We start from the raw sequence: 23,539 nt of genomic DNA on the forward strand, positions 1-23,539 counted from the left end.
TACTGACTCTTTTTAATAAAATAGCCCAGTGTCCCCTTTCTCCAAACCTCAGAGTCTTGATTCCAGAAGTAAAATATCTGAGTAATCTATCTGCCCCATTCCAAATCATCTGTGAATGCTTCAGTTAAAGGATTCACACCTTCCATTTTATGGATCTAAAGTAGCCAAGGATGTGGAGCAGGGAGACTTTGTATGCTGAAGCTGGGATAAGATGCAGCCAGCAGCATCAGAACATGCAGGTGCAGAAAAAGCAATTTGTAATATGGCTCTTGCTTAAGTGTTAGGCAAACAACCTGTAATTTAACACATAGGATGGGCTGATTTCTAGAAAACTCTGCCATCATCAATTTTCTGATTGGAGACATGGAGACATATTCACAGAAAATGTCGAAAACACAAAGCCCAGGGATTCCCACCAGGTTAGGTACCAGCTCTGAATTAGGAGGTACCAGTGGTGTTCCTTGCTACATTTCAGACAGAAGTGCTGCATTCAGTTGCAGCTAATTCTGGTATGTCTGCACTGAGTACAGACATTTGCTCTAGTAAAGCACCTTCCCGGAAATTACAGGGTAGGGACTGGTCCAGTTGGCTGGCAAGTGGTCCTGTGAGTGCATAAACAAATGCAAATTGATATTAGTCTTTGAATTTAATGTGTCAGATTGCAGGGGATTTGAAAGACTTGTTTTCATGTTTCTTATTGAGAAATGCCAACATTTAGCATGTTACCTACTTAAAATCCCAACACATAACTGCTAATTAACTCCACATAATATAGTGGAGATGGGGTGCCAAAGTCTTCCATTTTCAATGCTGAGGACCTAAACTGCAGAATTCTAGTGCTGAACACTATAATGCCTATGTTTTTGTGTGTGTGTTTTTTGCCTGTTTATTATTATTATTATTATTATTATTATTATTATGTTTTGTTTTGTTTTGTTTTAGTCTTATACAATTACTGTTATGAAGTACAGTTTAGGAATTTAGTAAGTCATGGAACCTATGGAACCTCATTAAATCTGAAACCTGTATCATCTGTCTGGCCAATGGTGTTACCAAAACTGCATGTGCACAACAAATTACTGTTCACGAATGTAAAATAATGTCCTTCATTGAAAAAGAGAATTACAATCAGTTCAGTTAGCTCCATGTCTCACCACACTGCAGCAAAAGCAGCTAAGCAACATTTCACAAATCCATTTTACAGCAACAGAAACTAGTGCATAAGGAACTGATTCCTTAAGGTCTCAGGACATGTCAGAAGATGGTCAGAGGCAGTCATGACCATTACATTCTGTTCCCATTAGAGCCAAGGACAAAATTGCTGTTGGTTTCAGTGAAGACAGAACTTCAACCTGAAGATCATTACTCCCAAATATCAAAAGACATATATTTTCTGTAAGTACTAAAAAATAATAAAAAAATAACATTTTACAGTCTGCACTTTCTGTTATAGAAATAGAATGAATGAAATTGACTCAATATGAACGGCCAAGGAAGCAGTTTTTCTTGTATGTATTTTTAATATATTGGTCAGCAAGTTCTGTCATTAATGCTGAAGAGAGATAAGCTTAGGACTTCATCTTCACATAAAGATAGCATTGTACTCTTCCAATAGCATAAGCAGAAATTTAATCAGAAACTAATAATGTATTTCACTTGTGCTTGCCTTGCTGTAAATTAAATAGTATAATGTAAATGAAAACAGTACCAAAGGTACGGCAGCAAATTTCACATTATTCCATTTAAGAAAGCAAAGGTCAAAGTTCGTTGAATTCTTTTTTCTAGCTACCAAAAGAAAGACAGTAGAGCTCCAAAATATACAGTTACTAATTCTTCATCATAAAGGAACAGGTCCCACACCATGAGGAGACAGAAAAATAGAGTATGGTGTAGAAAATTGAGCTTGATGAGATAGATGGGGAAAAAATATTCCACTAATAACTAATCCCTCTTCAGCCAAAAATAATCCTTGTAACTGAAAAAAAAAAGTAACTTTACTTAATAATTTAGATGTATTGACAATGTATTTTATTGCAAAATGAATTCATAACAGGTAATAACTTCACAAACTAGAGAGTCTTTAAAACAGAAATAACATTCTGTGACTAGCTTTTCTCCAAATTTCTTTTTTTTTTTTTTTTCCAAATATCAGATATATCAATTTCAGAGTATTTTTTTTTTTCTTTTTCTTTTTCTTGCAGATCGTGCAACAACACTTCAGTTTAACCAAAACCCAGAAGGAAATAAGTGTGGAAGATGTGTACAGATTTACTGCAGTTATGAACTTGTAGTTCTTACCCACTGTTTTAGGTATTTCACTCCAATGACCAACTGCACAGATGTTAGCACTTTCATGAGTGTTAATAGAGCAAATTAACAGGTAAAATATCTTTTTATATTTATGGAGTGATGAGGACTGTAAAACTATAGGAAATTCACCCTTACAGTTTTGAGTGGACATTCAGTGTTTCATAAAAATGCCTAAGTTCTATCTCCTACCCATAAAATTATCCACTTGACTGACACTGAGAATATTACACTGAAAAAGGAGGAACATTTTTCTTACCTGCTTCACATGCAATCTGTAGACCCAGGTATGAGAGCACAGTGAAATGTAGCCTTCAATTATTCCCACATTTCAACATTATTATAAATCAACACTCATATACCATATCTATTTTCAGTCCAATTATTTAGAGAATTATACGGACAATAATAAACATGATAGTGACTTAAAATGCATCAACACTCTTACAACTTGTGCTGAAATAGTAGCAAACAATCATTTTGGATTGCCTGGGCTGATGTAGACTTGGAAAGATTGTAATCTTTCTGGTAGGAATGTGTGGAACAGTAAAAGTGTAGGGATATATCTGAATAATTTATTCTGCCAAAAACAGGATAGTCAAAATGCACAGGTAATGTATTTTGGTTTTATTCCAACAATTTCTTAAGATATGGGCAAAGAAAAGGCTGAGGAAATCTCAGGATCTACATAGGAAGCTGGGATCACATTGAAAAGGAGACAGGGAAATTATTTACAAATGAAATGGAGAAGAAAACAACAAAGAAAGTAAGGTTTCTTAGAACAAATGAAGGGCCATATTGAAGGGCAAATTTCAACCACCTGAATATCTGCTGAGAAAGCTATACAGCAGGATGTAAGCAATCCAGGAGACTCCCAGAGTGTGTTGGAGATAAATTCCTGGTCCAGGTATTAGACAAACCAACCAGAGGAGAAGTTTTACTGGACCTGGTTCTCAACAATGCAGATGAACTCATTAAAGAGTTGAGGACTGGAGGCAGTCTGTGCTGCAGTGACTGTATCTTGGTTGAGTTTATGGCCTCAAGGAACATGGGACTGGAAAAGAGCAAAGTCAGGACCCTGAAGTTTACAAGAACAAACTTCCAGCTATTTAAAGACCTAGTGGAGGCTGGTGACAAGTGGTGTCCCTCAGGAGTCTGTCTTAGGACCTGTAGTGTTTAATATTTTTACCAGTGACATAGACAGTGGGATTGAGTGCATCCTCAACAAGTTTTCTGACAACACCAAGCCGAGTGGTGCAGTTGATCCAATAGAAGGAAGGGATGCCATCCAAAGGGACCTGGACAAGCTTGCAATGTGGAACCACATGAACTTAATGGGGTTCAGCAAGTCTAAGTGCAAGGTGCTGCTCCTGGGTCAGGGCAATCCCAGACATGAGTCGGACAACTTATTGAGAGCAGCCCTGAAGAGAAGGACTTGGGGGTTCTGAATGAAAAGCTTAACATGAGCCAGCAGCATGTGCTTGCAGCCCAGAAATCTAATAGCAAGCTGGGCTGCATCAAAAGAAATGTGACTAGAAGATCAAGGGAGGTGACTCTCCCTCTCAACTCTGCTCTTGTGGGACCTCATCTGGAGTACTGCATGCACGTCTGGAGTCTCCAGCATAAGACAGAATTGTTAGAGTGGGTCCAGAGGGCCATGAAGATGATCAGAGGGCTGAAGCACCTCTCCTATGAAGAAAGGCTGAGAGAACGGGGAATGGTTAGCCTGAAGAAAAATGTCTCCAGGGAGACCTCATTGCAGCCTTTCACCTCTTAAAGGGGGGTTATGAAAAAAAAAAAAAAAAAAAAAAAAAGCAATTTTTTACTGAGGTAGATAATGATAGGAAAAGGAGAAATGTTTTTTAAACTAATAGAGGGTAGATTTAGATTAGATATAAGGAAGTAATTTTTCACTATGAGACTGGTGAGGCACAAGAACAGGTTGCCAGAGAGGCCCTGGGCAACTTGATCTAGTGGGTGGCATCCACTAGATCAGGTCTATGGCAAGGGGTTGAAACTAGATGATCTTTAAGGTCCATTTCTGACTCAAGCCATTCTATGAGCCTATGATTCTATGAATGAAATTAATTGAAATAAGAGTGTTAATTGTATAGAAGCATCTCATACATATCTGCAAAACTATTCCACTCATACTAAGAATTCTTTATGATGGTGGCACAGGACTTGACATATCATGAATAGATTATGATGGAAATTATTAAAGAAACGGTACTCGCTGTTATTAATGAGCTGCAGCAGACGTCCTAGCATCACTTAAGGATCTTCAGTTCAGCTTCCAAATTTATGCTTGTTTTGGCTTTATTTTGTCAGTAGTTACTAAGTCTAGAGTAGGAAAATCTTTTTCCTTAATTCACATTAGCAATGGGATAGTCTGGAACCAACATCAAATGCATTGCCAGTAAACCACTGGCTTGTAGGTGATACTTAGACTACCCAGATTGATAGATATTTCCTTTTAGTTTAGTAGTTTCACAATGAAACAATACTCCATAAAGCACTCTAAGTGGTAGCTTTAACTACTGAAGTTGCAAAATGGTTTACCTTGAACTTCATTTTTAAAAGAAAACCTAGCTGAATGGATAGCAGGTAGCTGTCAAAGGATCGAGAAAGCACATGACTGCACATCATGATAATGTATTTTTTTTTTAGTAAAACATGATGTAATTAACTCTGGGTACTGCATGAAATGACTGATTTTGAAAATTATAAACAGATAAGATTTTGATAGCAACATTGAAAGTGGATTTCTGCTGGCATTTTTGCCACTTGGATATTCTCCAGCAATTCATCTGCAATTTTAATCAGAAGTAGAAATACAGATGCCAAAGAAACTAGTTGGGCTTTACAGAAATCTTCATGAAAGGAGAACTAGAACATTTTCCATTTGGCATCTAGAAATTTGTTTCTACATCTACAAAAATATTGGTTTCATAAAAATAAGAACTTCTCTAGCTGTAAAATTTAATGGATGGGTGCTGTAAAAGATGTAAAACACTTTGGGGAATAAGTCTGGGGTTTAGTAAACACTGCCAAATTATATTAATGTATCTTTAAGACAGCCAAAATGGGAACATCTCAGACTTGATATTAAGACTGTTCCAAAAGACCTATATTTTATTAAAAAAAAAAAAAAAAATGTGGAGTGACAAGAGACAAGTAATGTTATTTTGAAATACATGCATAAATTGTGTGTTTTGTTTTGTTTTGTTTTGTTTTTCTTGTTTGCTTGTTGCTGGTTGTTGTTGTTGTTGTTTTTAATTTTTAGGGCAGTACACCCTACCTGAGTGATGTAAGTAGCAAATCTCTTCCTTCAACTCTATATTAATGTTATTCAGCCACTGGGGTTTGACACTGACCTTAAATTGACTTGTTTCTAGGAAGGCAAGAAATTCTTTTGGAATCACATACAGCTTATTTTTGCTGCCCTTTAAATCATTGGTAATTTTCTACTCAACATCAGCATAAAGAGCTTTTCCACCGTTGCTATGGTAATGTCATGTTTCTCTCCATTATGCGATCCCCCACATACACTGACTTACATACATCCCTCAGCAATGCATTTGTACTTTTTTGTGTACACAGTCATGACAACATGCATACTGTAAAGAAAAGCATAAAATACATGCTGCATGTCAAAATGCTAAATCAGTTCAAGCAAGGCAATTGGAACTGTAAAAGATTCACTGAAAAGATTTTTCCTATGTCAAGACAACCAATCCTGCAGTCATGTAGAAATTAAGAAAGAAGAATCTGAAAACAAATCTCTTAAAGTAGTGGAAAATGGTGGAGTGTCACAGAGCCTTCTGACAAAGATCACTTCTTGTCATTATTCAGAGATCACCAGGTTCTACTCTCATACTTTTTGAGGGTTTTAATCCCTAGATTGTCCTTCAGCTCCTCCTTTTGATCCTCAGACTATACAGTAAAAGGAGTCTTTGTACATTGCCAATCAGTCCAAACACATTTTCAGCTAATAAAATTGATATCTTATTGATATAATATTCAGCAAACTTTACAAAAATTATTGATTAACCTTCCAAAAACACCTTGAGACACATTAGAATTTCCCATCAATTTTAGTGTTGGGAAAATCATTGGTTAAATGCCTCACCCTAGGTCTGGGAGTAGGTCAGTGTCAGGAACATAAGATTACAGCTCCAGTCCTGAGATCATAATGCTTGGCAATTTTGTTTCATGTATGCCATTAATTGTACCATCTGTAAAGGGCTTTGGAGACAAGTGATAAAAATAAGCCACAATACATTGGAGTGCAAAGACTCTAGACACTTACAAATGTAAAGTGTTTTATAGCAGGCAAATCAAACTTAAAAGCTGCCACTTATAGTCACATTCATTTAGGTTTTAAGAATCATGCTTCCTTACTGATGCTGCTTAAAAAGTAACTGTTTCCATTACTTTCCCATGCAGCTATAATCATGTCATTGCTTTGTATGGCTGTCTCACTCCCAGAGGCTTTCCTAACCACCCTTAAATGATTTGGATATAGTTTCTCACACATTAATATTAATACTTAATTCTGAACATCAAACTCTTTAATTGCTTTCATAGTGAATACTTGATGTGTCTGAGTAAGCATTCCTTACTTAAAGTTGTAGCTCCATTAGTAATTGTAATTATTGTATATGCCACAAATAAAAGCCTGAATTTAGTATACTTAAAGAGTGCAAGATATGAGTAATATATTACCTGACACAGAAAGTAAGGAGAAACACAGGGAGAAAATGTGAATATACAGAAATGTACCGGGAAATAGCTGGTCTGTAAAATGCAAGTTCTTTTTAGAGGTCAGAGTACACATTACCTTTTTAAAATTTACATTTTTCTCTTACTTTTCTTAGGTTTAAAATCTCTCTAGCATGATTTTTGGGAAATAGCCAGAATTTTCTCTAAAATGCAAGCCTAACCAAAATCCATTTTTTTTATCATTTTCCATTAGAGTAGTTTTATTTCTTTTATGGCTTTCCAAACTCTGCACTGCAAGCTATACAGGCTTGCAAAACCATTGCACCTTCAGATGATGCCTCCCTTTTAAAGGCACCACCGTCATTTTTTTCTTTTTCAGAAGTAAATTCATAGAGAGGATCCAGGAGTAATCTATATCTTTTCTAACTCTACTTTGCACAGTGTATGAATTGCTGTGTCATATGTTGGGGAGTAGAGAAGCATCTCTTCTGGCTCATTCCTACTGTGGCAGCCTTCTACTCCACTGCTTTCTTATTACTGAAATTAATTTATGCAGATTTTCTGTGCACACTTGGTCTAACTGGTCTTATATCTAATAAATCCCAAATCCAAACAGAAAGATTGTGTAGAAACACAACTGTGAAAGAATTGTTTAAGTAGGTAAGAATAGCAGAAATACCAAGATACAGGACGACATGAAAGTAGAAAGTATTGCTAACTGTTCATCTGCCTTCACCACAAATGGTTACAACCACATGGCTATAAAAACATTAATTTCAGTAGCAAGGTAGTGAGATGGTATGAATTCAGCCTAGTAAAAGGAAGAAAAGATTAGAAGTTTCTTTACCAAACTCTATTTTTCTACAAAACTAGCTAAAAGAACTCTGATCTGATGGCGTACTTTGAGCACTACTAAATGATGTCTGATACTCTGGAAGACTGGAAAAAACAAATATGGTGCCCATCAAAACAGAAACGAAGCATTATAGACCAGTTGGCTTGTGCTTAGAGAAAAATACTGTAAAACGTAATCAAACTATTCATAAATACCTTGAAGATAACACAGATATAAGTAATAATCTTCATAGACTTTCAAGAACAACTTGCAGACCAAAGTTACTGCTGCAAAGTGGTAACTTGTCTTGCGAAGATGGGATAAAAAGAGTGTCTATCATTTATCTTGACTGTGAAATGATGTCTTGCTAGTGTCTCAGATGACCTTCTCATAAGCAGTTCAACCAAATAAATAAAGCTGAGGAGAAACACTAACATTTGTAAAGAACGGTAAAGAGAGAGAGAGAGAAAACAAACAAACAAAAAAACCTTATGCCAAGCTCAAAGTTTGATGACAAAATTAGGGTTCAGACTGATCTTGACAAAGTGAAGGTATACTGATGTAGAAATAGGGTGCTATTCAACTGGGTAGGTACAAGATACAGCTTTTTAGGAATAAGCATGGGCAGAAATGTAGAACAGATAGCTGGTGAATAGAGAGCAGCACCATAGGGTCTTGGAATCACTAGCGTCTGTGTTGGGTCTGTCTGAGCTGGAGTCACCTTTTCCCTGCAGCAGCCCACACAGTGCTGTACTCTGCACTCGTAGCTGGAACAGCACTGATATCACTCCAGTGTTGTGTCTATTGCTGCGTAGTGCTGGCACAGCATCAGGACTCCTTCCAAGCCCCCAAGAGCCAGCAGGCTGGGGGTGGGCAAGTGATGGGGAGGGGACATTGCCGGGGCAGCTGACCTAAACCAACCAAAGGGATATTCCATAACACCTGATGTCACACTCAGCAATAAAAGGGGGGGCTCTCATGGGGGAGGGGGCTGTTCCTCCTGAACGACCACTACGCGTTTGAGGCCCTGCTTCCCAGGACGTGGCCAAACACCGCTCGTTGATGGGAAGTAGAGAATAATTTTTTTTTCTCTCTTTCTGTGCTTCCACGCAGACTGATTGTTTCTTTTGTTTCTGTTTTTCCTCCCCATTCCCTTTCCCTTTAATTAAACCTTTCTCATCTCAAACCTCGAGTTCTCTGTGTTGTATTTTCAGAGAGCAGTTGTGGTGGAGCTCGGCTGCCCACCTGAGTAAAACCACCACAGCATCATAAGGTGAACCTGAGTCAGCAAGATTATAAAGTTGCAAGGAAGAAGATGTGCCCACATGAACAAAGACTGCACACTGTAGAATACGTCTACTCTACTCAGTACTGGTTACGCCTAGATTACACTACCTTGTACAATTTTTGAGAATCAAAATTCAAGAAATATGTCACCTACTGGAAGAGACTTTGGAGAGAGTTGAGAGACCATCATAACCCAACAATAATTTTATTAATGTGAAGCATTTAACTGGATATGTTCTATACTGGTTTTGCCATATGTTGATATTTTTTTATTAATTTCACCGTTTTTTTCTAAGTCCAATATTCTTTTTATATGATTATATACAGCTCTTTCCACTATTGCACAAAGACAGAACTAGACTGAAGATGATGCAGAAGCATGCAGAGTAGGAGACTTAGTTATACAGCCCTGCATCATTCACTACAGAAGTTGGAAATATGTAATACTTGGAGAAAGAAAAGCAGCGTTTTTTATGAAAAAGGAAGATAAATATTGCTTTGGGGAATTCAGTTCTGTCAATGTAATGTAAAAGTCACTCTATTCAAGCATTTCACAAGTGATCATTAATTGTATGTTCTTCATTTCCTGTATTTTAATTAAAGGCTATGATTTTTCATTTGAATGCTTTCAGCTGCAGTTGAAATCATAGGAGCTGTGCTATATTTAAATACAAAGCACTATATAATGCAGCGTATTCTGAGATAAATCAGGTCGAGATATTTAACACTGGCATTCAAAAACGATAGATGTTTCTGTATGTCACATCTCTCTGACCATGTTCCCTCTATGTTAGATAAGAATAACAATTATTCATATCATGAAACTGCAGTATATATATAAGACTAGTGTTTGTGAAGCATTTGCACATTATAGTAAAGACTGCTATAGAAAACCCGTGGGGAACATTATCCCTTTTGTCTCCAGGGTAGTAAAGATAGAATGCAACCACATCAACATCCATTCATTAGCTGTGAAATAAATGGGACTGAGCCCTGGAGGAAGGTTATGCTCTAATGTACACACGAAGGTCCAAAAGTACAAGCAAGCTTCACAATAACATTTCATGACATCATATTCCACAGTCAAAATCTCTCAAGCTTTTAATATGGCTTATTAAATTTAGTAAATATCTATATAAATACGAAGTACCAAAGAGGATTATGGAAATTATAGTATTATCTAAATACTAATGATTCTGTAGTGTACATGTATATAAACCAGAAAGATCGTATATTGCATACAAGTGTATTTCTGCCTTTTTGGCATGCCAGTGGGTTCTCTGAGAGTAATACTTTGTGTATCTATGAGGTTATTCCTGCCAGTGAAGTAAACGCAGCTAAGCTCCAGAGGTTTAAATCTAAACTTGAAGAAAACTGAGACTGGGATAAGCTGTGGGCAATTCACAGCACTATTCAGTCTGAACCTGTTGCTCCCAATTTTGGAGAGAATGCCCTAAGGGGAAACAAAATATTCAAGGAAAGTGATCTTGGTTGTCACACACTAAAGAATGCAAGAATGACATAAGAATAAGAGCAAATGTGGAGGAACTTGATGCTGTTGCTTAGTGTTTAAACATACCAGTAAAAGAGTCCTGAGAATCTAGTTTCTTTTCCACTGACTGCTTAAAAACATCACATTGTAAAACTGTGGTACAGGAATGTTCACAGACTTGGTCAGAAGGACACTTGGATACAATAGCCCAAACAACTGAAACAGATAGGTGTTTACATGGTCAGTCTATCCAGTACAATGGTGGTTCTGGGCATGATTCAAATTGTATTAGGTACTTCAATGTGTTCAGCAGTGGAGAAAAGGGTTTTATAAATCACTTCTTTAGTTTTAGTTATCTAAATCCTGCTGATCAAGCAGCCTCATCTCAGCTACTTGGTCATGCTAGTCTTCTTCAAAGTACTGTCATGGGCATCATGTCTCATTATTTCCTCAGGTACATTTCTTTAAATGTACCTGTATTTATATAAGCACAAACAGGTACATTTAAATGTACTTGTATTTATATAAACACAGCTCTGTATTCCAACACCCTGTATTCTAACATGTCCAACATGATCCAGCACTCGTAATTCAACCAGAATACCATTCTATTTTTATCATAGAAAGAAAACATAAAATTTAGCCAAAAGCATTTTTGTGTGTCATAGACTATATGACATCAGAAAATTTGTCAGTCTGCTTTTACTGCTTCCTAAGAATTTAAAATCCTGTTTGCCTAAATGATACAATTTTATGCCTTCAAAATCTTCTGTGTGTGTTGGGTCTGTCTGGGATGGAGTCACTTTTTCCTGCAGCAGCCCACACAGTGCTGTGCTCTACACTTGTAGCTGGAAAAGCACTGATATCACTCCAGTGTTGTGTCTATTGCTGCATAGTGCTGGCACAGCATCAGGACACCTTCCAAGCCCCTAAGGCTGGGGGTGGGCAAGTGATGGGGAGGGGACATCACCAGGGCAGCTGACCTAAACCAACCATATATTCCATAACACCTGATGTCACATTCAGCAATAAAAAGCTCTTGTGGGGGAGGAGACTGTCCTCCTGAACAACCACTACACGTTTTGAGGCCCTGCTTTCCAGGACATGGCCAAACATCGCTCATTGATGGGAAGTAGAGAATAATATTTTTTTTCCTTCCCTCTGTGTTTCCACACGGCCTTACTGTTTCTTTTATTTCTTTTTTCTCCCCAGCCCCTTTCCCTTTAATTAAATCATTCTCCTCTCAAACCTCGACCTCTTTGTGTTGTATTTTCTCCCCCTTCCTCTTTGAGGAGAGGGGGAGTGAAAAAGCGGTTGTGGTGGAGCTTGGCTGCCCACCCGAGTAAAACATCTCGTACATCTGTACATCTGTATCAGCTGATTTAGGTTTTTATTTTATGTATTTTTCTATATTTTATTTTATCTATTTTATATTTATATGACTAATATTGCTATTAACACCATGTTAATAATAATGTGAATAATAATATAATTAATATTGTTTATATTATTTTACTTTTTCTATGGTATAGTTACAATATTTATTTTATTTTATTTTATTTTATTTTATTTTATTTTATTTTATTTTATTTTATTTTATTTTATTTATATAGTCAGTAAAACAAACTGTGTCTAAATGTGAAAGACAGTGTATTTCTGGTTAATATTCATATATCAGACATTATGTCCTAGGCACTTTGAGGTGTTCTGATGTTTTATCTTGAACCTCTTCCACAATGATGCCCTTAATTTAAGTTCAGTGATCATATATACTGTCATACTGAATAAGTATCTTGTTATATGTCTATATGTTTTTTAAGTATTAACTTTATTTCTATGTTTTTAAAGTATCAAAAAGTTTCTTTTTAATTCATAGAAAAATCCAGTCTTATGTAGACTAAAAGACCAAATAATTAAAGTACCAACTTATTGTAGACCCCATTAAGTAAAAATGTCTTTTAAGTCTCACAATAGTGTAACTTTGAGTTGAAAGAGACGAAAGAACAAAATGAGATCATTAATAAATTGTCAATGTTCTCTTTCTAAAGTGCCCTATTTTCCATGATAGCTTTCTGTTAGTCTCACCCTGTATATGATAAGATATACAATTGATTTCACATTCATTTACATTAATTAAAGCAGTATTATTTGGGTTTGGAACTGACAAGATGCTCAAAATACTTTTGATGCACTTCAGTGATCTATTATTAAAAATTATTTAGTAGGATAATTGTAGTTTCTATTGGTTTGTTAGTTTTCTGATTCTCATCATGCATGAAAAATTTACTCTGCCAACAATATGCAATTTTGGCATAGAACAGGAAAATTGTATCCCCTGGTCTTTGAACTCTAGCACCTTGTCTGTCAATCACAGAGATTTCATCTCTCCTCTAAATCAAACACAATGTACTAGCCACAGCCATACACAGGCATGATATCAAAGAGAACTAATTAGCTAAAACCACTCCAAGTTGTTAAGAAGCTTAGCTCAAAATGAAGGAACTCATAGTTTCTTATTCAAAAGAACATTATCTTAGATTGTTTTTTCTGCATTCACACCACTCTTAACATCTTAGTTTTCCACCAGTTCCCCACCTGGGGGGAGGAGGTAGAAGAGAATGGATGAGGAGAAGCTGTTTTCAGCTTTTTTTTTTTTTTTGTTTGTTTGTTTATTTCTCACTTCTCTAGCTTGTTAATGATACGCAATAAATTTTATTAATCTCCCTATGCTGACTGGTTTTTGCCTGTCACGATAATTGTTGAGTGATCTCCATGTCCTTATCTCAACTCTGGAGCACTTTTCACCATATTTTCTCCCCCTTTCCCTTTAAGGAGGGGGAGTGAGAGATCAGTTGTGGTGGATCTCAGCTGCCCACCTGAATAAAACCAACTACAAATTAATATCCAATTCATGTAAGTTAAACAGAATTTGTAGACCAGGAAAATACTTTATTAAGAATGGTGAGGAAATATGAAAATGGCTTAGGAAGTACAGGACTCTCACAGTACAGGTACTGTAGAGAACGTAGAGAATTTATTTCTACACATTATACCACAGTAATGTACTCTGAGTAAAATGGGATTTCAAGCTTGGGAAAACAGAGATGGAAGGCTGAGGGTTGAAGGTGTGAAACACGTAGCAGGACAACAAACGGGAAAAAAAGAGAAAAGAGATTGATTTAAGAAGTAGAGGAGTTGAATCTGACCCTCATCTCTCAGTTGAAATTGGACTCTATCTATGTGGTAGAGTTGAATTTCAATTTAAGAAAAATAATATTGATAAATATATTGAATAAAATGTAGGGTATTTCTTCAGTTGCTCATTAACATCTATTGCAATTTAAGTAACAGATGCATCTTGCCTTTGTGTGTAAAGAAGTTTTCATGGACCTAGTATGTAAGATATAAGTGCCATAGGAAGCCTGAATACTTCTGGATCATCAGATAAAAGCCTTACGTAAGATTTTGGTGGTGCACCTTAAATGGTATTAGATGTCTATGGAAGGACAATTAGCTGTATCTTAAATGTTGACTTTAAACTGAGTTCAAACTTTTAGATTTATGCTGTTCACTACAGAGCCTGAAACATCTGCCAGTTTTGTAAACATTTGCATGTGGACACCTATTACTCAATTCAGTGAACCCTTTGCAATATCACCAGATCCCCAGATAACCCATATGGGTCTGGCAGATACTTGAGAACTGATCTTTTCAATAACAGCAGAACATCAGAAGGCACATCCATCCATATGTCAAACAGCGCTGGACACTTGGTTCAAAAACTGAATCAAGCCCCTGCTATTTAGCAGATTCTCATTTGGTTTCAGTGGGATTACCATATGACTTTGTTATGCCGTCCTAAAGAAATTTCCATGATCCCATTTGTTGCAGCTATGGTTTAGAGGATTTATAAATACATTACTTCTGTGAGGTTTCATTATTCAGTTTTCCTAGAGAAAAGGATATTGATGAGCAAACAATTTTTGGACAAGTAACCATTAATCTTGAATCTATCAGTATTTCAGCATTTACAAAAAAAAAAAAAAAAAATCTGTTTATTATCCAAATTATCCAAAAAGCTTTAAAATGAATACGAGGCCATGGCTCAGAACAAATTATTAAAAAAAAAATAAATTACTGTTTTTGTTGTTGGAGGCTTTGGGTTTTTTTCATTCTCTTTGATCAGTTTTCAATTTATAATTAAATGCAAACTTGAAAGCCTGGAAAATTAGAAAAAAAAATGCATTTTTAACATTCAGATGAAATGGGAAAGAGGTGAATCATTGATTAGTGTTAAAAAGGACTACCAAAATGTATTATTATAATCAAAAGACAAAACTGATTCACCTACTTCATCTGAATCTCTCGGGTTCAGATAAATGTGAAGCTTTCATCTTTTAATATTGCATTAACAGCAGGACTCCTTTTATTGGGAAAATACCAAAAATGTAGTTTCTGATTTCAAATGTCAATTACTGTTGTTACAAAAATAATATTTACAGTATGGAAAATATTGCACCATGTTCAATTTACATGGTTGAAAATGACTCACATTAGCATATTTTAAGAAACTATGATTAATTATAGCATTTCAGTTGAAAAGATAAAAATTTGCATTTGAGAAGCAGTATCATCTATGCAAAGGCTGGTAAGTTCTTAAAAGTCACTTTCAGTTGTGTGGAAGTGCCTTAATATTTAAAACATGGACAAATGAAATTGTTGAATGCCTAGTTAGGTAAATGAAAGCAACATTCTAAAAAAATAGCCATTTTAAATAAAAAGTGCAAATATTTTCCCCAAATCTACCATATATGAAAGAAAACTTCCCTAATAAGCAGCTTTTGTTGTTATCGTTTTCCTTAAGAAGATATCTAGCCAAAAAGTAGAAATTCACCCTCTCTGCTGAATGAAAAGGAAAGACACGTTGCAGAGTGGGGAGCTGAGTAAGACAGATTTGATCAGCTCTCTGAGTAACAACCAGTACAACTAAGAAAAGGCAACAGGTTATAGCAGCAGAAGACTCTCTTCTGAGAGGTACAGAGGCACTCATTTGCCAACCTGATCCTCTCTTCAGAGAAGTCTGCAGCTTACAAGAGGCTTATATTGAGGATGTCACCCAGAAACTGCCATGCCTCATACAGTACAACAATTGTTATCCACTGCTGTTTTTTCACGTGGGCACTAGTGATACAGCCAGGAGTAGACCGAGGAGTATGAAGGAGTACAGAGCCCTGGGAGCAGCAGCAAAGGACCCAGGAGTGAAGGTAATTTTTTCATCAGTCCTTCTGGTCAAAGGGAAGGGGATTGAAAGCAACAGTCAAATCAGGCAAACCAACATATGGTTACAGGATGGGTGCCACAGATGGGATCTGCAGATCTCCACGCTGCAGCCCGTGGAGGAGCCCTTGGTGGAGCAGGTGGATGTGCCCTGGAGGAGGCTGCGGCCCATGAAGAGCCCCCATAGGACCAGGCCTCGGGCTGGAGCTGCAGCCTGTGGAGAGGAGCCCACGCAGGAGCATGGGGCCTGAGGGGAGCTGCCGCCCATGGGGGACCCGTGCTGGAGCAGTTTGCTCCTGGGGGGTGGATGGACCCTCTGGTACGGAGCCATGTGGGAGCAGTTCTTGAAGAGCTGCTGCCTGTGGGCAGTCCCCTCAGGATCAGTTCGGGAAGGCTGGCATCCCGTGGGAGGGACCCCACGTGGAGCAGGGGCAGAGAGTGACCATGAAGGTGCAGTGGGGACAAAATGTTAGGGACTAGCCACGGCCCCCACTCCCCATTCCCCTGGGCTGCTTGGGGGGGGAGTTGGAAGAGGGTGGATGGCAGGGGGGGACAAGGGAGGTGTTTTTAGTTTTTCTTTGTTTCTCGCTTGTCTAGCTGTTAGTAATAGGTAATATTTTTTTCTAATCTCCCTATGTTGAGTCTGTTTTGTCTGTGACAATAATTGCTGAGTGATCTCCCTGTCCTTATCTCAACCCTTGAGCCCTTTTCATTGTATTTTCTCCCACTTTCCATTTGAGGGGGTGGAGTGAGAGAGCAGTTGTGGTGGAGCTCAGCTGCCCAGCAGGGTAAAACCAAACTTGTTATTGTATGAGTACTTCTGTTTCCACAAACAGCTCTGCATTTTCCAGTAAGAAAATAAAATCAAATTTACCAATCCTGGATGTGTTCTGTATTTCAAAGGAAAATGAGAGTAGGTTTTTAAATAAAAATAAAAATAAAAAAATAAATTACAATTTATTTTCAGAGTCTGTGAAGGTAAGAGCTACCTAACTCAAAGGTTTTTGTTTTCTAAATGTGACGTTTATTTGTATTCCTATTAGCATAGCACTTTCCACAAAATTGCACCATGCAGTCATAATCCAAGCTGGTACGTCTACAGAGCCTTGGGCAAATGGGTATGGGGAGAGTATCAGATGGGTTTTGTTTGTGATAAACTATGTTTGAGAATAGTGCAAATAGTGCTATGCACTTTACATAGTTTTCTGTTCAGGATCATGTTATAAATCAGTGTGTGAGTGAGGAATAGATAGCAGGGGGCAGCTCTTTTTATTTATGTGGCTTGTAGCTGCTTTATTATGTGAAGACCAGGTTAGCAACTCTGTAGGCTATTGATATAAATGTATGATGACAGAAATTCTTAGGTGATTTTTCTGGGTGATATGAAATCCCTTATGCCTCCTGTTGTCCTGATGTTGAGGGATATCTGTGATACAATGATTATAATAAGATTATGACTTTCCTCATTTCTTGTTATCTTTGTATATATGTATTTATTATTATTTGGTATGTACTGAACAGGAATAAATGAGGCTTTTTAATTTTTTTCACTTGTTTAAATTTTCTTCAGTTTTTTCCCCCAGTAATTATGAACTTTCTGCAGCAACTAAACTGATGTGCAACAGAGATGTAGAAATATATTTTGAGTGATAAATGAGTGAAAGTCAATTATAATGCAGGACTGCTGTTATGCTTACTTCACTATGTTTTGATTTTATTTCTTTTTTAGTCTAATCACTCTCAGAATTGTACTTCACAGAGAGGGGGAACATATTACATATTAAAAGATGCCTTTTTTCATTTCACTTTTCACCTCTCATGTTCACAATTGTGTAAATTCATAAGCTGGAAAGGAGATACATGTTGTTTTTGATGTCCTTGAGCAGTCAGTCGTGATTTCTGCTTACAAATCTGCACTGATGTTTACCCCAGCAAATTGACCGTGCAGTTTCTCAGTTTCATTAGATTAATATGATGACTCTTCATAACTTAGAGTTTAGGGCATTAGAAATCCCAGAACACTTTTTTTTTTGTTTATTTGTTTCAAAATGATATGATCTAATTTTACTTCTTTTTCTTTTTTTTTTTTTTTTTCCTTTGTTTCCCCAGTGTTTCATTGTTATCTACTCTCATATTCATTAGTATCTGCTGCTTCTTTTCTTCTTCTGTGGTGCTTTTACTTTTACCTAGTGCTTTACTTTGCCAGCACAGACATAAATTCCAGCTTGCCTTTCACCACATACCATATTCCTCTCCTGTCACTCTCATGGCTCATCTATCCAATGAACACAATGAAATGAAGTAAAAGGTGCAAGTTGTCACATCTGTATTCTCTTAATACAGCTATTATTATGAATTATACAGGCACCTAATTGTGCTTGGAGGTCATTGATCCATTGATCATCTGCATCCAGACAGAATCAACAATGCCTAAACCTTTCCTATCAGATAGTAGGTCTAGTCTACTTTAATATAATAAAAGAAAAAAAAAAAAAAAAAAAAGATGATCTTGCTAGCTGCTGCACTGGCAATCTACTCCTTGCACAGGTATCTACTCCTTGCACACCCCTGAAACAGCTGATCTAAGTCCCTTTTGTTTCAGTTACGCTCACCATTTTGGGAGAATCAATGAAGTGAAATACGCATTTAGGTGCAGTTAGTATACATGGGTATTTGAATTGTTTTGAGCCCTTCTAAAATCCAAACAGAAACATACAGTGTGGATCTTTCATGTACAGGAAAATTTACAGCATTTTATTCAGTTTATGAATAAAGGAACCATTGATAGGATTGCCCTCTATTTCTGATTCATAACTTAGTAGATATTACAGTTTCTTATCTTCTAAAATTGTCTTTTTTTCCTTTTTTTTTTTTTTTTCTTCCCTGTCTTCAGACCTCTGTTTGCTGTTACTGGACCTTCCCAGATTGCACAAAATAGTTCCTCTCTGTTCATGGCACGTGCATATAACTGACAAAGTCTCTTGGCCAAAGCATACATATTTAGTCCCTTGTTCTTTAATTCAATTTCCTAAGCAAAGTTGATATTCTCTAAGAACTTCAGCTAACAATAAGTGACAAACTTCAACCTCCAAAAACATTTACATTTTTTTAAAAAAAAATCATGCCATCAATCCAGATTAAGAATTTCAGAAAATGAAGACTACTGACCTGCCAAAAAGTTAATTTGGAATGTAATAGTATATAAAGTCCAAAATTGTATTATATTGTTTTGCACCATCTGAAGGGTTTCTTTACCACTCTAATATATATATCAATTTTCATGGCTGCTACATAGCAGGTGTTGTGAATATTGTTCACTAGGCTATTATTTGTATGAAGTAGTGAGTAGAATAGGAAAAATGTTACAGAAACACTGGATATTGTTTTAGCCACCAAAGTAAGACATCTTGACATCATCATGTTATCTCTACTGCTTTTTAACCCCCCTTTTGAAAAACGGGAGGCTCAATAGCACACTGCACATCCCATTGAGAGCCATCCATTTCTATTAGTCCAACCTTTTGCTAAAAAATTAGTACACAGTGTTACAAAAGAGTAATTTTTTTTCCTAGTATTAGTTTTTGCCCAGAGGCTAAACAGATCCTGTGTGAATTTCAAAACATTTCTCAAACCTGTAAGTTGACATTATTTTTAAAAACTCATTTTTCTTTCTATTGCCTTTTTTTTTTTTTTCAAACTTTTATATTATAGGCAGAGATGTTAAGGTTGACTGACGTTTTCTATCATAACACTTTGTTTTCAATGGCTTTTAATTTTGACAAAGTATAACCATAGGGACTAAAAATGTACTTGCCAAATGACTGCACAAGGTTGATTTCCTACTTGCTTGCTTCAACCAAATCAATTCAGGCATTTTCTAAGAAAGGGACATACAGAAATATTGTTTCCATATACTAAAAAAAAATATTGAAAATGTTTTTTGAAGAAGGCCTAGCACCTTATTTCTCAGAAGAGGAAATTGAAATTTAGGAAGAGTTGCTTTTCTGTGAAAAAAAAATGTGATTTATCATTTTTATGAGAATGGGATCAAGCCTACAAAACTTAATGAAAGAGTAAACAATTCTTCCTTGTATGCTCAGTAAAGAAGGTTTTAAAAATTTATATCTAAATTTGCTACTCAAATCCATCTAAACCTAACCATCCAGAAGAAAATGTTGAAGCAATGAACTGTGAGTTGGATGAACACTCAGCTATCGTAAGTAACTCATGTCTATGCTAAATTCTGCTTCAGAGATCACCTAATATCATGAGGAATCATTTAGAAGAATTGTTTCTGAAAATCCAGATCTCTGACTAAAACTAAATAAAGAGACAGCTTTATATTAATTTCTCTTTTTTCCCTCCATTCAGTAAAATAGGTGCTTTACTGTTAGGGAATTCAGAGTTTCTTAGGGAAACAAAGATCAAAGGGAAACAAAATCAAGTATCTTATCCTTCTGGGAAATATTTTGGAAAAGGATCTGTGAAGCTGTGTTCAGTGAATACCACCTACTAGCCACAGTTGCTTTCTGTGTTTTCTTCTACCTGCAATGCAAGAGGTGCTGGAGCTCCCATTTCCTCCACTGAGCATAAAAGAACTCCAGCTCCATGTTCCTGAAACTTGTTTTTATATGCTCTGCTGGGGCTGTTTTATAGAGAAAGGGAAGGTAGAGCAGCAGTGAATTGGAGTTTCATGGTGAGCTTTGTCACTGTCCTATGAATCTATGCTGATGTGGAATTGAATGGAGAATGATCACTTTAGTGAGGTTCACTGACACTAAAAGAATTTCATCTTGATATGGGAGACCAAACCAGAGGGCTACACTTTAGGATCGGCAGGGACAACAAGGCTAGTGTCCTGGTCGGGGTCTGCTATAGACCGCCGAACCAGGATGAGGAGACGGATGAGGAATTCTACAGGCAGCTGACAGAGGTTGCAAAATCATCAGCTCTTGTACTCGTGGGGGACTTCAACTTCCCTGACATATCCTGGAAGCACAACACAGCCCTGAGAAAGCAGTCTAGGAGGTTTCTGGAGAGCGTGGAAGATAGCTTCCTGACGCAGCTGGTTAGTGAACCTACCAGGGGTGGTGCCCCACTAGACCTTCTCTTCACAAACAGAGAAGGACTGGTGGAGGATATGATTGTCGGGAGCTGTCTTGGGCAGAGTGACCACGCAATGGTGGAGTTCACTATTCTTGGCGAGGCCAGGAAGGGGACCAGTAAAACCGCTGTATTGGAGTTTCGGAGGGCTGACTTTGAGCTGCTCAGGACACTAGTTGGTGGAGTCCCTTGGGAGGTGGTTCTGAAGGGCAGAGGGGTCCAGGAAGGCTGGGCGCTCTTCAAGAGGGAAGTCTTAATGGCGCAGGAACGGTCTGTCCCCACGTGCCCAAAGACGAGCTGGCGGGGAAGAAGACCGGCCTGGCTCAACAGAGAATTGTGGCTTGATCTAGGGAGGAAAAAGAGGGTTTATAAGCTTTGGAAAAGTGGGCAGGCCACTAAGGAGGACTTTAAAGAAGTAGCGAGGCTGTGCAGGGACAAAATTAGGAAGGCCAAAGCTCATCTGGAGCTCAATCTGGCTACTGCCGTTAAAGATAACAAAAAACGTTTCTATAAATACATCAACACAAAAAGGAGGACTAAGGAGAATCTCCATCCTTTACTGGATGCGGGGGGAAACTTAGTTACAAGAGATGAGGAAAAGGCGGAGGTGCTCAATGCCTTCTTTGCCTCAGTCTTTAGCGGCAATACCGGATGTTCTCTGGATACTCAGTACCCTGAGCTGGTGGAAGGGGATGGGGAGCAGGATGTGGCCCTCATTATCCATGAAGAACTGGTTGGTGACCTGCTACGGCACTTAGATGTGCACAAGTCGATGGGGCCGGATGGGATCCACCCAAGGGTACTGAGGGAACTGGCAGAGGAGCTGGCCAAGCCACTGTCCATCATTTATCAACAGTCCTGGCTATCGGGGGAGGTCCCAATCGACTGGCGGCTAGCAAACGTGACGCCCATCTACAAGAAGGGCCGGAGGGCAGACCCGGGAAACTACAGGCCTGTCAGTTTGACCTCAGTGCCAGGAAAGCTCATGGAGCAGATCCTCCTGAGAGTCATCATGCAGCACTTGCAGGGGAAGCAGGCGATCAGGCCCAGTCAGCATGGCTTTATGAAAGGCAGGTCATGCCTGACGAACCTGATCTCCTTCTATGACAGAGTGACGCGCTGGGTGGATGAGGGAAAGGCTGTGGATGTGGTCTACCTTGACTTCAGCAAGGCTTTTGACACCGTCTCCCACAGCATTCTCCTCAAGAAACTGGCTGCTCTTGGCTTGGACTGGCGCACGCTTCGTTGGGTTAGAAACTGGCTGGATAGCCGGGCCCAAAGAGTCGTGGTGAATGGAGCCAAGTCCAGTTGGAGGCCAGTCACTAGTGGCGTCCCCCAGGGCTCGGTGCTGGGGCCGGTCCTCTTTAATATCTTCATCGATGATCTGGACGAGGGCATCGAGTGCACCCTCAGTAAGTTTGCAGATGACACCAAGTTAGGTGCGTGTGTCAATCTGCTTGAGGGTAGGAAAGCTCTGCAGGAGGATCTAGATAGGCTGCACCGATGGGCTGAGGTCAACTGCATGAAGTTCAACAAGGCCAAGTGCCGGGTCCTGCACCTGGGGCGCAATAACCCCAAGCAGAGCTACAGGCTGGGAGAGGAATGGTTGGAGAGCTGCCTGGCAGAGAAGGACCTGGGAGTGATGGTGGATAGTCGGCTGAATATGAGCCAGCAGTGTGCTCAGGTGGCCAAGAAGGCCAACGGCATCCTGGCTTGTATCAGAAACAGTGTGACCAGCAGGGCTAGGGAGGTGATCGTCCCCCTGTACTCAGCTCTGGTGAGGCCGCACCTCGAGTACTGTGTTCAGTTTTGGGCCCCTCGCTACAGGAAGGACATGGAGGTGCTTGAGCGGGTGCAGAGAAGGGCGACGAAGCTGGTGAGGGGCCTGGAGAACAAGTCCTACGAGGAGCGGCTGAGGGAGCTGGGCTTGTTCAGCATGGAGAAGAGGAAGCTCAGGGGTGACCTTATCGCTCTTTTTAGGTACCTCAAGGGAGGCTGTAGCGAGGTGGGGGTTGGCCTGTTCTCCCACGTGCCTGGTGACAGGACGAGGGGGAATGGGCTTAAGTTGCGCCAGGGGAGTTTTAGGTTAGATGTTAGGAAGAACTTCTTCACTGAAAGGGTTGTGAGGCACTGGAACAGGCTGCCCAGGGAAGTGGTGGAGTCACCGTCCCTGGAAGTCTTCAAAAGACGTTTAGATGTAGAGCTTAGGGATATGGTTTAGTGGAGGGCTGTTAGCGTTAGGTCAGAGGTTGGACTCGATGACCTTGAGGTCTCTTCCAACCTAGAAAATTCTGTGATTCTTTGATTCTGTGATGAAAGCTGCACTATGTCATCTTGCCTGAGGACTAAAAGTGCTCCCCAGAAAATATTGTTTTCTAGTATAGTAATAGCCTTTAAATCACATTTACACAATGTCTTGATCTGAGAGAACAGCAGAGGCCCGGAAATATTTAAATGAATGTGGCATAAGATTATAGCTTTCTATAATCCGAGAATATACACTCCTGGTGTGT

This window comes from Aythya marila (genome assembly GCF_965140915.1).
Source record: "Aythya marila genome assembly, chromosome: 3".
Lineage (NCBI taxonomy): Eukaryota > Metazoa > Chordata > Aves > Anseriformes > Anatidae > Aythya > Aythya marila.